The sequence below is a fragment of the Dermacentor silvarum genome, chromosome 1 (assembly GCF_013339745.2).
Source record: "Dermacentor silvarum isolate Dsil-2018 chromosome 1, BIME_Dsil_1.4, whole genome shotgun sequence".
Taxonomy (NCBI): domain Eukaryota; kingdom Metazoa; phylum Arthropoda; class Arachnida; order Ixodida; family Ixodidae; genus Dermacentor; species Dermacentor silvarum.
Genome location: NC_051154.1, coordinates 356403985 through 356417278, shown reverse-complemented (window position 1 = coordinate 356417278; position 13294 = coordinate 356403985). Strand labels below are relative to the sequence as shown.

Genomic DNA, 13294 nt, shown 5'->3' with positions numbered 1-13294 from the left:
TGGAAGGCGAAAAATGTTTACTGGTACGCATGTCGTACCCGCTGCTTCAATTGGATTTCATTTTCACTTATCTTAAAGCTTCCCTGAACAAGTAGCTGTGTTGCCTGTTCAGGTGTCTTGACACACACGAGGAACTTGAAACCTGCAAGATGTTGCAAGAACAGTACGCCATGGCGCCTGTAACTTCTTCTACGCTGTCGATAATGTCATCCACAGATGTGGTAGAATCTGGTACCGTGAACAAGAAACAATGTTCCTTGGGAGGGGGCGGAACTTGGTGTGAAGCCATTTTATTGGGAAAAGAAAAGCAGAGTGGGCGTACCACATGGCCTTCTAATCTTGTCCAACTGATAATCTCGTGCTTACTTGGATGTGGTTCTTGCTAGCTGCCTCGGCCTGCTGGACCCATCCAGGCTCGGCCGATGGCGCTGACGTTCTTCACTGACTGGTTGCTCTGGGGCCCGGCAGATGGTGCTGACCGGAGCGCTTGGAATGGGCAGGAGATAACCGGCTTGTCGCCGGTGCTTGAAGATACGATGGTTCCCAAGGCTCAGCTAGGGGGCGCCAGGAGTGTGCGCAGCTGGTCAAGGATGATCTTGAGGGTGCCCTGGGGGTCCTCGTCTTGAGGGCGAGACCCCAGGCACTCGCAGATGACTCGTCGAAAAACTCTTCTCGGCCCGGGGGCAGTGATCTTAGCCAAAAGGCCGAGAAGCGATAACCACAGACGTTCGTCAACCTGACCGCCTCTTGACTGATCTCCAACATGGAGCCGGTGAATAGCGACACGAGAAACACAAAGTACGAATTACTGGTTGAAATAAACGAGCGAAGAAGTTGCTGGGAGTTCGATGAATGTGCACGCATCTTAACGTTTATATTACACCATCTAGAGCTTGTTGTGTTTACGTTTGAAAGCGAAAACCAACTACACGCCGGCACTAACCATGCGTCGAGTCAGCTCCTTTGGCGCCCCCGACATGGGCACACAACGTCGCGGTGTCTCGATCGTTGTTTCGGTTACATTAAGTTCGACTGCAGTGACTTGATTGTTGGAACAGCTGTTTAGATTACCCGCTCGCCCTTGCACAACACAATTCTGTTTCTTTTTTTCTCGACAGTGGGCCGTGCCCTGCTGTAGTGCAACGCCGGAACGACCCGTGGCACCATGAGGGCAAGCCCCGTACACGGCGCCGCTTTCCAAAAATAAGGTAATATCATAGACCCATCATAGGGCCATACCAGATATTAAGCTGATAAGAACAGGTACTACACAAGGGGAAGTTTATTATCGCCAAAACAATTAGAACATTTCACATGGGTAACAGATGCACAACTCGGTGCGGTATACACAGGATTTCTACACTATCACACAAGAAAGCATACAAACAAAATAATTTTTTTTTACACGTTGTTGTTCAGTAGAAAACCATTTTGTTCACTTGTGGAGCCCGCATTGGGGTTTGTCTCACAGTTTTTTTTTTAGAAGGGAGCACTACTCAGCTCAAGTTTACCGTTTCTTTCGGTGATAAAACGTGTGTGCCATTTTCTCAGAAAGTTGTCTTGTTTGTTCAGTTGTGTTCGGGCATTCATAAACTTGTACACTAGAAGTCTTCTTTTTCTGAGAGGTGGAAATGTCGCTCTCTTTAGTCTTCGTGTTGCTTCGGCAAGGTTTCTTCTTTTCCATATAAACATCATTAGGGTTATTCTTAGTAGGTCGTGTATTTGTGTTCCAGGTCTTGATTTTTTTGTTGTGTCTATGTGTAGCATCTTTTTTGCAAGTTTCCAAGTGGCTTGGGCTGCGTGACATGTGAAGATGGCGTGGTCAACTGTTTCTGTTTCGTTATAATTTGGGCATCGTTCGTTTGGGACAAATCCCCAGGCAGCCAGTCTTTCTCTTGTTGGTAGAATTTTCCATTGTCTGCACCATTCAAATTCTCTCACTTCATCTGGCATTCTCAGTCTGGTTAAGTATGCCCATTTACTTTTTTCGGACCTTTTCATTTCTTCGTTTGATATTTTGAGGTGGCAAATTCTTCGCTGAAAGTTTTTATAGAGGTTTTCTTGAGATCTAGTGTCGGTGTTTCTTGAGATATCGTCTTTTTGGTTCCCGTCACTGCTCTGTAAAAGGGGAGTGGAATTTCGGCTGTGGGTCCATTATGTGTTTCTGTGATAAAGGTTTTCTTTAAATTGCTTAACCAATATACCATTAAGTTTCTTCCGGGGTATGTGATGTTATCTGCTAGTGTCTGTATTGTCTTTGTACTTATTATGCGTGCGATTAGAGGCATGTTCGGTAAACTTAGTCCTCCTCTGTCTTCTGGTAAGTGGAGGATGTGTTTCTGGATTGGTGGTGGCTTTTGGTTCCATAAAAAGCTAGAGGTCATGCTAGTTAATTTGACTGCTGGGTGTCTTGGCATTAGGCAAATTTTTGCTGCATAAGATGCATAGGCACAAGCTTTGGTTTTTATTATTTCTATTCGTCCTTTAAGGGAGAGGTTATATTTGGCTGCCTCTGTAAGGACTTTTTCAGATTTGTTTAACGCTTCTGTCCAGGTTTTTGCTGATACTCCATTTGTGTTGAAGCTTATACCTAGTACTTTTACTGTGTCTAGTAATTGTATGTTTTCAGGTAATTTTTCTGTGGGGGATCCGAATACTAAGGCTTTGCTTTTGTTTGGGTTTAGTTTGGCACCTGATATTTGTGAGAATTTGTGAAAAATCTGTTCGAATGTACATAAACTGCTGGTATCTCTAAGGAATAAGGCGATGTCATCTGCGTAGGCGGCAATTTTGACAGTCTCTTGTCCTGTCATCGGGAAGCCTCTGATTTTTTCGGATGCGGCTACTTGTCTTAAGAGTGGATCCAGGGATAAAACAAAAAGTGGTGCTGATAGGGCACAGCCTTGCCTGACTCCTCTAGTTATCGTGATGGCTTGTGTGATGTCACTGTTTAATAATATTTTGTTTTGTATGTCAGTGTAGAGGCTCCTTATATAGTCTACGAAATTTTTTGGCAGTCCGTACGCTTCTAAAATATTGATCAGGTAATCGTGTTCAACTCTGTCAAAGGCTTTGGATTGGTCGATTGTTATGTAGAAGCCCTGAATTCCTTATTGCTGCATGTATGTAAACACGTCTCTTGTTAATGTCAAGGTTGCAAAAATTGACCTGCCAGGTACTGAGGACGCTTGATAGATATCAGGTTGGGAAAGAGGCTCGCGAGTTGTTTGGAAAGTAGCATTGTGAGTATCTTATAATCTGTATTTAACAGTGTGATGGGTCTCCATGTGCCGGCATCTGTGGGATCCCCTCCTTCTTTCAGTATAAGTGTGAAATGACCTGTGTTAAAAGATTCTGGTTTCTGTTTGTTTATGATGAAGTTGTTTAGCATTCCAAGAAACTCATCTGCTATTTCTTCGAAGAAGGTGTGATAGAACCCTGTCATCAATCCATCGGGACCCGGTGCTGTTGTATGCTTCATTGATTTAATGATTGTTTTTAATTCTTGTTTTGTGACTGGTGCACAAAGGGCATCATTCTCTATGTTGTGTTTATCTAGTGTGTTGCAAAAAGTGTTTGTTATTTCTCTATAGTTGTCTGATTTATTAATGTTTTCTCTATGAAAGATACTTGTAAAATGTTCTTCTATAGCTTCTTTGATTTTTTGAGGGTCTGACGTAATCTCTCCATTTCTTGATCTGATCTTCCTTATTCTGGTTTGTTTTGACTCCCTTGATGTAGTGTTGTGAGCATATAATGCGTCCGTACACTCATCTTCGGAAAGTTTAAGCTGAGCTGCAGTTTGACTTGCTTTGGAGGATTCTCGTATGGTTTCTTCATATTTTATCTTCATGATGTCAATGTACTCTTGTGTGGAGAACGCTAGTTGACCTCCTCTCTCTATGATTCTAATTCTCAGAATTTCATTGAGCGTTTTCGTTATCCTCATGCATCTATTTCGCCCTGCGGTTTTCAAGATTTCTCTCCATTCTTCTTTCAGTTCATCCCATGTCTTATCGAGTTGTGTGTTATGTGCTTGTATAGTGCGTTGTATTTCTGTTTTCATCTCTTCTTGGCTTTGAATATCGTGTAAGAGAGCGGCATTCCACGTGTTTTCATTGCTTGCTCTACCTGAATTGCCTTTGATTGTGACTGATACAGGTTTGTGGTCGCTGATGTGGGAGAGTTCAGGTGATAGAGTTACCACTTGACAATTTTCTAGCTGTTGTATTAAAGCTTGCGTTATGTAAATCCTATCAAGTCTGCTCGCTCTATGTCTGGAAGTTCGTGTAGGTTCGAAAATATCCACGTGTTTTAAGATACATGTGTCTGACATTTGGTTTTGTGTGAGTAAGTTTCTTGGTTCCTTTGTGTGGTAATTGGACGCGCCCTGTCCTGGGCCTCATATGTCGCGCATTTTATCCAATAGACAATTGAAATCCCCTAGGATGATGTACTGCCTCGGCTCTAACATGTATCTTAAAGCCGAATTTTTGAAGAAATTATTCGTTAGGCTTCGTGTTACCGATGCATATACATTTATTATGCGTGTTCTTTTCCTGTCGACAAAAATGTCTACCACTATTACTCTCCCTTCCGTGTCACTTGTGAAGTGCGCGCTTTCTCTAAATCTATTGGATATGAAAATTATTCCTGTGCCGCGGCAACGAGCTTCCGTCAAGGAGAAGAAGGTATCCATGCCGAATCTGTGCCGGAATTCCAACACATCTCTTGATGTTCTGAAACTTGTTTCCTGGATACATAGAATGTCGATTTGTTTTTGTCTGGCTAGATCGATTATTTCACGTTGTTTGTCTGGGTCTCTGAAACCTCGAACGTTAAATGACATTACGTTAAGTTGGGGCATGTTTACGCAAAGGATTGATAGGACAAAGCAGGAAAAAAGGATGTGGAATAACAGCGTGGGTCGCCTTCTACTTAACGAACGCTCTTTGTGCATGGTTACTTGTCGTTTCTCTGCGGCGCGGCAAAGCGATAAGAGTTGTGGGATGCTTGCGGTTTATTTTTTCTTTCATCTTTGAGCCTTTGTGTAGTGTTTATCGAATGATATCTCGACGGTTAACTTCATGGTGGAGCTATTCCGGCTCGCCCAAGAAAAGGATGACTGTTTACTGATGCAAGTGTTGGTACAACTCGGGTTGTTTGACATATAACATATGGAAGCAAAGATAAGGAGCGAGGGCAAGTTAATTGGCCAAGCAGTGCATGCGCGCAAGCTCTCTTTCCTGATGGTAGTTATCGGAGATGTTGACCTGGAGAGGGTGTTTCGATTGACGACACACCCTTTCGTGTTCATTTCAAATTGATGTCGTAAAAAGGACGTCATTGATAAAAGACGGGAAGGAGTGTCTCGGAGAGAGGCCTGTTTGTTCGCTGCTCGTTGTGGATGCACTGCTCTGCCGATTTTTTTTTGGTGGGGAGGGGGGGGGGATCATATTGTATGTGCAACAATGGTACAATCAAGAAGAAAAATAGGGGAAGTAGCGTACAACAGTTACTACATGTTGGGTATTGGGGAAGCTATAATACAGATTATTAGAACGTATCTTTGTCACTTACATCTTCAGTTGAAGAGTGTTGCGAGTTGGCCAGGGAGTCGACGCGTGCTTTTTTGGTCGGCGACGCTTTGCCGCTGTTCGTGTCGCCTCTGCTGCTTGTCGTTTCGGGTTTGGGTCTCCGTTGTGACCTTGATCGTTCGTGTCAAAGATCCGGTAGCTGTGTAGTTGCAGCTTCTGGAAGCCAGGGGTCTTGTAGTTTGTCGGTACTGTCACTTGAGTGGTAGCCTGTTGATCTTCGGCTTTGATGTGAGTTGGGTTGCGCCTTCGATGTTTTGTCTCCCTCGTTGGTTTTTTGGGGTCTTGTAATAGTAGTTCCTTTGTTGGCCTTTGGGTTGGTGTTGCCTTTGGATGATGTATTCATGTTGGTCAGCATAGGTCGCAGTGGGCGTTCGTCAAGATTTGTGGGTGAGGGCATTGTGCTACATTTCTGGCTTTCTTTGCCTTCAGTCTTGTCTTGCTTTTCCTCTTGTAGGCTTTTGGCATTTCCTGTGCCGGGGTTTTTCACCTGCAGATTCTTTCGGTGTTTTTCCTTGTGATTCTGCGTACTTGTTTGTTTCGTCCGATGAGGTTTGTAAACTGTTGTCCGATTCTTCGTTTAGAGCATTGTAACTTCCAGTGCTTGCGTGTCCGGACTCGGCCGAGGTTTGGCTTGCGTTGGCGCTGGTCTGGGTTGTCGATGCTGCTATTGCTTTCATATCGCTTATAAGCGTTGCTTTTAGGCTTGCACTGCGTGTTGGTGGAGTCTTAGTTAAGACTGTCATTGTCCTAGCTGGGGAAGGTGCTTGTGAAGTTGAGGCTACGGGTTCTGAGCTTGGTTTGTCGGTTTGTCTTGTTGCAGCCGCGTAGGAGCGAGGTAGGAAACAGTCTTTAGTCGCATGTTCTCTGCCACATTTGCGACATTTGCCATTACATTCCCCACTGTTGTGGCCATAGCTTTTGCAGCGGTCGCAGTGAGGTGTTGGGCAATTGGCAGCTACGTGCCCTTCTTCGTTGCATTTGCCACACCCTCGGCGCATGCCTCTGTATTCAAGCATGGCTCGGTAGCCTTGAATTGTGAGGAAATTCAGGGCCGGCTTGGTCATCTCTAGTTTGGCTACACGTGTGCCGGTGAAAATTTCTTGCCTTGAGTGCATGGTTGCGAAATATATGATCGGACTTTACCGAAGGGTTGTAGAGCTGCGGCGACTGTTTCATATGAGATGTACGGATGTTGTCGGAAAATGTTGACTGGGACACATGGTGTTCCAACAGCTTCGACTTGAATTTCGTTTTCGGATATTTTGAAGCCTCCACTTACTAGCAGACGTGTCGCTTGCTCGGGTGTCTTTGCACATACTAAAAATCTGAAGCCTCCGAGATGTTGCAGGAAGAGCCCGCCGTCGGGTCCTGTTACCGCTTCAATGCTGTCAATGATTTCGTCCACCGACATGGTGGAGTCGGGTATTGTGAAGAGGAAGCAGTGTTCCTTGGGAGAGGGTGGTACTTGACGCATTGTCATATTTTTGGGGGAGGGCGGGACGGGCAGTTGGCACGGCCTCCGAGACTAGGAAACAGTTGGTCTTGTGTTTACTGGAAGATAGCGCTAGCTGCCTCGGCCTGCTGGATCCATCCAGGCTCGGCCGATTGCGCTGGCGATCGTAGTTGGCTGTTTGCTCAGGTTCACGGCAGATGGTGCTGACCTGGGCACTTTAGAGGGGCCATAGATAACTTGGTCGTACATAAGGCTTGTCGCCGGTAGTCCAAGATCCGATGATCCCCTAGGCTCAGCTAGGTGCGCCAGAGGAGTCTGCCAGGTTGCTGAAGAGCCCGAAAGGTGGCGTCTGTAGCAGTAGCTGACGGGAGGCGGGCGCGTGGTCGATGCTCGACTGATACAGAGGATCTTGTAGATTCCTGGGGGTCCTCGTCTAGGGAGGCGAGTCCCCAGGAGCACGTAGATGACTGGATGGAGACTCTTCTTGGCCCGGGGGCAGCGATCTTAGCCAAAAGGCCGAGAAGCGATAACCACAGACGTTTGTTAACCTGACCGCCTCTTGACTGATCTCCAACATGGAGCCTGTGAATAGCGACACGAGAAACACAAAGTACGAATTACTGGTTGAAATAAACGAGCGAAGAAGTTGCTGTGAGTTCGATGGATGCGCACGCATCATAATGTTTATACTATACCATCTACAGCTTGTGTTTACGTTTGAAAGCGAAAACCAACTACACGCCGTCACTAAACAAGCGTCGAGGCAGCTCCTTTGGCGCCCCCAACATGGGCACACAACGTCTCAGTGTCTCGATCGTTGTTTCGGTTACTTTAAGTTCGACTGCAGCGACTTGATTGTTGGAACAGCTGTTTAAATCACCCGCTCGCCCTTGCAATACGCCAGAACACAATTCTGTTTTGTTTTTTTTTCTCAACAGTGGGCCGTGCCCGGCTGTAGTGCAACGCCGGTACGACCCGTGGCGCCGTGAGGGCAAGCCCCGTACACGGCGCCGCTTTCCAAAAATAAAGTTAATATCATAGACCCATCGTAGGGCCATACCAGATATTAAGCTGATAAGAACAGGTACTACACAAAGGGAAATTTTATTTAACAGAAACACTTGTAACAACACAAACACTGATGTACCGCGTTTACAGCATCACATAGTATTGGCTCATTATATAATATTAGTCATACAAAATACTATTTTTTTTTATAGAACGCATCGATGACATAGGTGAAGAGCGATTTCACATGCAATATATACAAACTCAGTTACTTTTTTTTTTTTTAGAATGGGACAATGTTCATCTCTAGTTTGCCTTTTCTTTCTAAAATGAAACGAGTATGCCACTTCTTCAGAAAACTTTGTTCTTTGTCCGTGTTGGTGTGAGTGTTTAGCATTTTCCAAACATGAATTCTCGCTTTTCTGACTGTTCCCATTCGAAATGTCTGACTGTTGCCATTCGAAATTACCATTCGAAATGTCGCTCTTACAGATTTCCGCGTGGCTTCAGCGAGATTCCTTCTCTTCCATATGTACATCATTACTATGATACTCATTAACTTGTGTATTCGTGTTTGTCTTGCAGTTTTCTTTGTTATGTCTGTGTGTAAGAGTGTCTTGGCAAGTTTCCATGTGGCTTTCGCTGCATGGCACTTGAAGAGTGCATGTTCTTGTGTTTAAATTTCTTTGCAGTTGGGGCACTTGTCGTGTGGGACTACGCCCCAAGCTGCAAGTCTTTGTCGTGTCGGCAAGATTTTCCATTTCCTGCACCACTCGGTATTCTTTAATTTCGGTTGTTGCTTTCATTTTGGCTATATGTGTCCATATTTCTTTCCTTGTGTTTCCATTTTCTTCTGTTAGTTCACGAATGGCGAATTCTTCGCTGAATGTTGTAACTGGTGTTTTCATGAGATCTAGCTGTGGTGTTTCTTGTATTATTGTTCTTTTGACTCCTGTGACTGTTCGATAAAAAGGTGATGGTTGTTCTGCGGTCGGTTCGTGGTATGTATCTGAAAAGAAAGTTTGCTTTAGAGTACTTAACCAGTATATCATTAGATTTCTTCCGGGATACGTGTTATTGTCAGCTAATGTTTGTGTGGTTTTCGTACTAATTACACGGGATATTAAGGAAATGTTAGGTAAGCTTAGCCCGCCTCTGCTTTCGGGTAGTTGAAGAATGCGTTTTTGGATCGGTGGGTTTTTTTTATTCCATAAAAAGCTTGATATCATTTTCGTTAGTTTAGCGGCTGTCTTTTTTGGCATCGTGGCTACTTTAGCTACATCAAATGCGTATGCACACGCTCTGGTCTTGATAATTTCGATGCGTCTTTTAAGTGACAGGTCGTATCTTTCTGCTTCCGTGATAACTTTCTCGGATTTCTTTATCGCTTCTGTCCAGGCTGTGGGAGCTATTCCATTTGAATTGAAAGCTATTCCAAGCACTTCAATCGTGTCTAAAAGTTGTATGTGTGCTGGCAGTTTTTCTGTCGGGGAACTGAAAAGTAGGGCTTTAGTTTTTGTTGCGTTTAATTTGGCGCCTGATATTTGTGAATATTCAAAGAAAATTTGTTCGAATGTACATAAGCTGCTGGTGTCTCTGATAAATAATGCTATGTCGTCTGCATAAGCAGCTATTTTGACCGCCTCTTGCCCTATCATGGGAAAACCTCTGATTTTCTTTGAGTTAGCTACTTTTCTTAAACGGGGGTCTAAGGACAAAACGAATAAAGGGGCTGACAGGGCGCACCCTTTTCTCACGGCTCGTGTTATGGGGATTGCTGGTGTGAGCTCTCCATTTATTATTATTTTGCTTTTAACTTCTGTGTAGAGTGTTTTTATATATTCTGTGAAATCGTTGGGTAGGCCGAAAGCTTGTAAAGTCTTCATGAGGTAGTCATGTTCTACACGGTCAAAAGCCTTAGATTGATCTATTGTAATATAATAACCTTGAAGTTGTTTATTTTGCATGTATTCGAAAACATCCCTTGTTATTGTTAGGTTTGTGAAAATTGACCTGCCTGGGACTGATGATGCTTGGTAGGGTGAGATTAATTCCGGAAGAATGTTGGTTAGTCGTTTCGAAAGTACTGTTGTAAGTATCTTATAGTCTGTGTTTAATAATGTTATAGGTCTCCATGCACCGGGGTCTGTGGTGTGTGCACCTTCCTTGGGTATAAGTGTTACATGCCCTGTATTAAAAGATGCTGGTTTCTGTTTGTTGGTCATGAAGTTATTTAACATCTGTAAAAGAGGGTCGGCTGTTTCTTCGAAAAAGGTATGGTAAAAGCCGGTCATTAAACCATCGGGTCCAGGAGCTGTTGTGTGTTTCATTGATTTAATTACTGTTTTTAATTCTTGTTTGGTTATGGGTACACAAAGTTCTTCTCTATGTTATGGTTCTCTATTGCATCGCAGAAGGCGTTTGTTATATCTGTAATTGCTAGGTTTCTGGTGTTCGGTCTGACAGGTTCTCTTGAAATGTTCTGTTATAATTTCTTTAATTTCTTGCGTGTCTGCCGTGATTATGCCTCCTTTTGTTTTAAGTTCAGTTATTCTGGTTTGTTTGGGAGGTCTCGATGAAGTATTATGTGCGTATAGTGTGTCTGAATCTTCATCTTCTGCGAGATTTAGTTATGTAGCTTTCCGCGTTGCTTGGGATGGAGGAGGAACAACTTTATTAAAAAAACACCAGTCAACGTCGGGAGAGAAATCCTTCTCCACCGTCGCCCCTAGCCGTCGGCTGGAATACCTTGAGACACAGCAGCAGCAAGGGCTTGACCGATGATGTCCTGCTGGACGTTGGGGTCTGGGCTGCGGAGCAAAGCCTCCCAGGATTCTAGAGTGCGCGAGCTATCATGCTTAGACGGACATGTCCACACCATGTGAACCAGATTTGCTGCCTCATCACAGAATTTGCACTTTGAATCGAATACTCTTGGATGCCACTTGCTGTAGAGTACGGGGTTTGGGAAAACCCCCGTCTGTAATTTCCTCCACATAAGCTCATCTTTCTTACTGAGTGTTCTGTCCGCTGCCGGGTAAATTTGTCGATTTAGTCTGTAGTATACTGTGATTTCCTGGTATGCGCGCATATCCTCTCTTCTGTTCATAGTTTCGGTGACTTGGGAGGTTCCGGGGGTCGACCGGTAAGTGAGACCTCGGGCGACCGAATGAGCCTCCTCGTTCCCTCCAAGTCCCTGGTGAGCTGGTGCCCAAACGAGCAGAACAAGCTGTCTGGGTCCCCCGTCCCTGTTTAATATACGGATGGCAGTCTCCGTCACCCTCCCCGATTCGTAATTTCGCACGGCGTTTTTGGAGTCGCTGATGACCACCTTTGCCCCCCTTTGGCTGACGGCCAAGGCTATAGCCACTTCCTCAGCTTCAACCGTCTCGACGCCACTGACTGTGCAGCACGCCATTGGTGTTCCATCTTCTCTAACCGCCACGGCCGCATATGCCGCTTTGCTGTCATATTCTGCAGCGTCCGTATATAGGACGTCCTGTCGACCAGTATACCTAGTTTGTAATGCCTCTGCCCTGTCTTTACGTCTGCCGTCGTGAAAGGCAGGGTTCATGTTTCTGGGTAGCGGAGGTATTTTTATCTTGTCCCTGATCTGTCTGGGGATGTCTCTTGAGCGCACTTGCTCATGTTTGGGCTCGTAGCCCAATTTCTCTAAAATTTTCCTCCCCGTTTTAGATCCAAGTAGCCTTTGATGCTGCGCGGTAAGGGCAGCCTCAATCAGTTCCTCGAGAGTGTTCGATACCCCTAGCCTCATCAGTTTGTCGGTGGACGTGTTCTGGGGGAGTCCGAGCGCGACCTTGACACTTTTCCTAATAATTATTTCGAGTTTGTTCCGTTCTGCTCCACTGAGCTTGAGGTAGGGTGCCACGTACACTATCCTACTGATTACGAAGGCTTGCGCTAGCCTCAGGAGATTCGCCTCCTTCATCCCAGCGTGCCTGTTCGCTATTCGTCTGATGAGACGACACGTCTGATTTGAACTGGCTTCTAATCTAGCAAGCGTTTCATAGTTCTTCCGGTTTGCCTGAATCCTCAGCCCGAGGACGCGGATACTGTCGACCGCGGGGATCTCTGCGCCGTTGACGTACAGCTGGATGCCAGCCTCGCGCTTTTGGTGAAGCCGTCGTTTTCCGGGGGGCATTAAGAACAGTACTTCCGACTTTTCGGCCGAACATCTAAGTCCTTTGGGTTTCAGGTACTCCTCGATGATGTCAATTGCAATTTGCAGGGAACTTTCTATTTGCCCATCACTGCCCTTGTTCATCCATAATGTTAAGTCATCCGCATATATGGTGTGGTTTAGATTATCAATTTCCCCCAACTTTTCGGGGAGTCTCAACATCGCAATGTTGAAGAGGGTAGGTGATAAAACCGAGCCCTGCGGCGTCCCCACGTTACCCAGTTCAATGTTCTCTATAGATTCTTCCCCTATCTTGAGAGTGGCTTTCCTGTTGGTAAGAAAGTCCTTGATGTAATGGTACACTTTCTCCCCGACATTGAGTGAGTTCAAATTCTCCAAGATAGACACGTGCCTCACGTTGTCAAATGCCTTTGCCACATCTAACCCCACGATCACTTTCGTGTCTCGCGTTTGCTTGTCTATAATTTCATCCTTGAGCTGCAGCATCACGTCGCATGCCGACAGCTTTGGTCGAAAACCGATCATGGTGTCCGGATACAGTCCATTTTCCTCCATGTACCTATTCAGCCGCGTCTGAACGACGTGCTCCATAAGCTTACCCACGCAGGAGGTGAGCGATATAGGCCTGAGGTTCTCGAAGCCCAGTTTTTTACCCGGCTTGGGAATGAAAATGAGGTCGGCGAGTTTCCACTCCTGCGGTATCGTCCCCTTCTCCCAGCACTCCTGCATGTACGTTGCGAGGTTGGCGATTGAGCTGTCGTCTAAGTTACGGAGCATTTTGTTGCTCACTCTGTCCGGCCCTGCCGCTGACTTAGTCTTTAGCCGATTAATCTCTGCTCTGACCTCAGCCAGGGAGATCGGGCGTCTAATTCCGAATTCTCTCCTCCTCCGTAGGCCGGGAGAGGTTCAAGTCCGGCGGGATTGATGTACCTATTCCTAACTTCTTCTAAGAGTTCTTTCTTAGTGCCATCAAATTGATGCGCCATTCTTTCCAGCTGTTGTGTGGACGCTGACTTTGTGCTATCCGGATCTAAGAGGTGACGAAGAAGTCGCCACGTTCCCGCGGTACTCATA

At 45.4% G+C, this 13294-nt stretch overlaps 1 non-coding gene and 1 pseudogene across 1 annotated transcript; both read right to left on the bottom strand.

Moving 5' to 3' along the window:
• Positions 1-1112: 1112 nt before the first annotated feature.
• On the bottom strand, positions 1113-1301 carry LOC119437812 (U2 spliceosomal RNA). Its single transcript, XR_005189542.1, has one exon. It is a non-coding gene; the product is annotated as a U2 spliceosomal RNA (small nuclear RNA).
• A 6681-nt stretch (positions 1302-7982) lies between these two features.
• Positions 7983-8151, bottom strand: LOC119437784 (U2 spliceosomal RNA; annotated as a pseudogene).
• Between the last annotated feature and the right edge of the window lie 5143 nt (positions 8152-13294).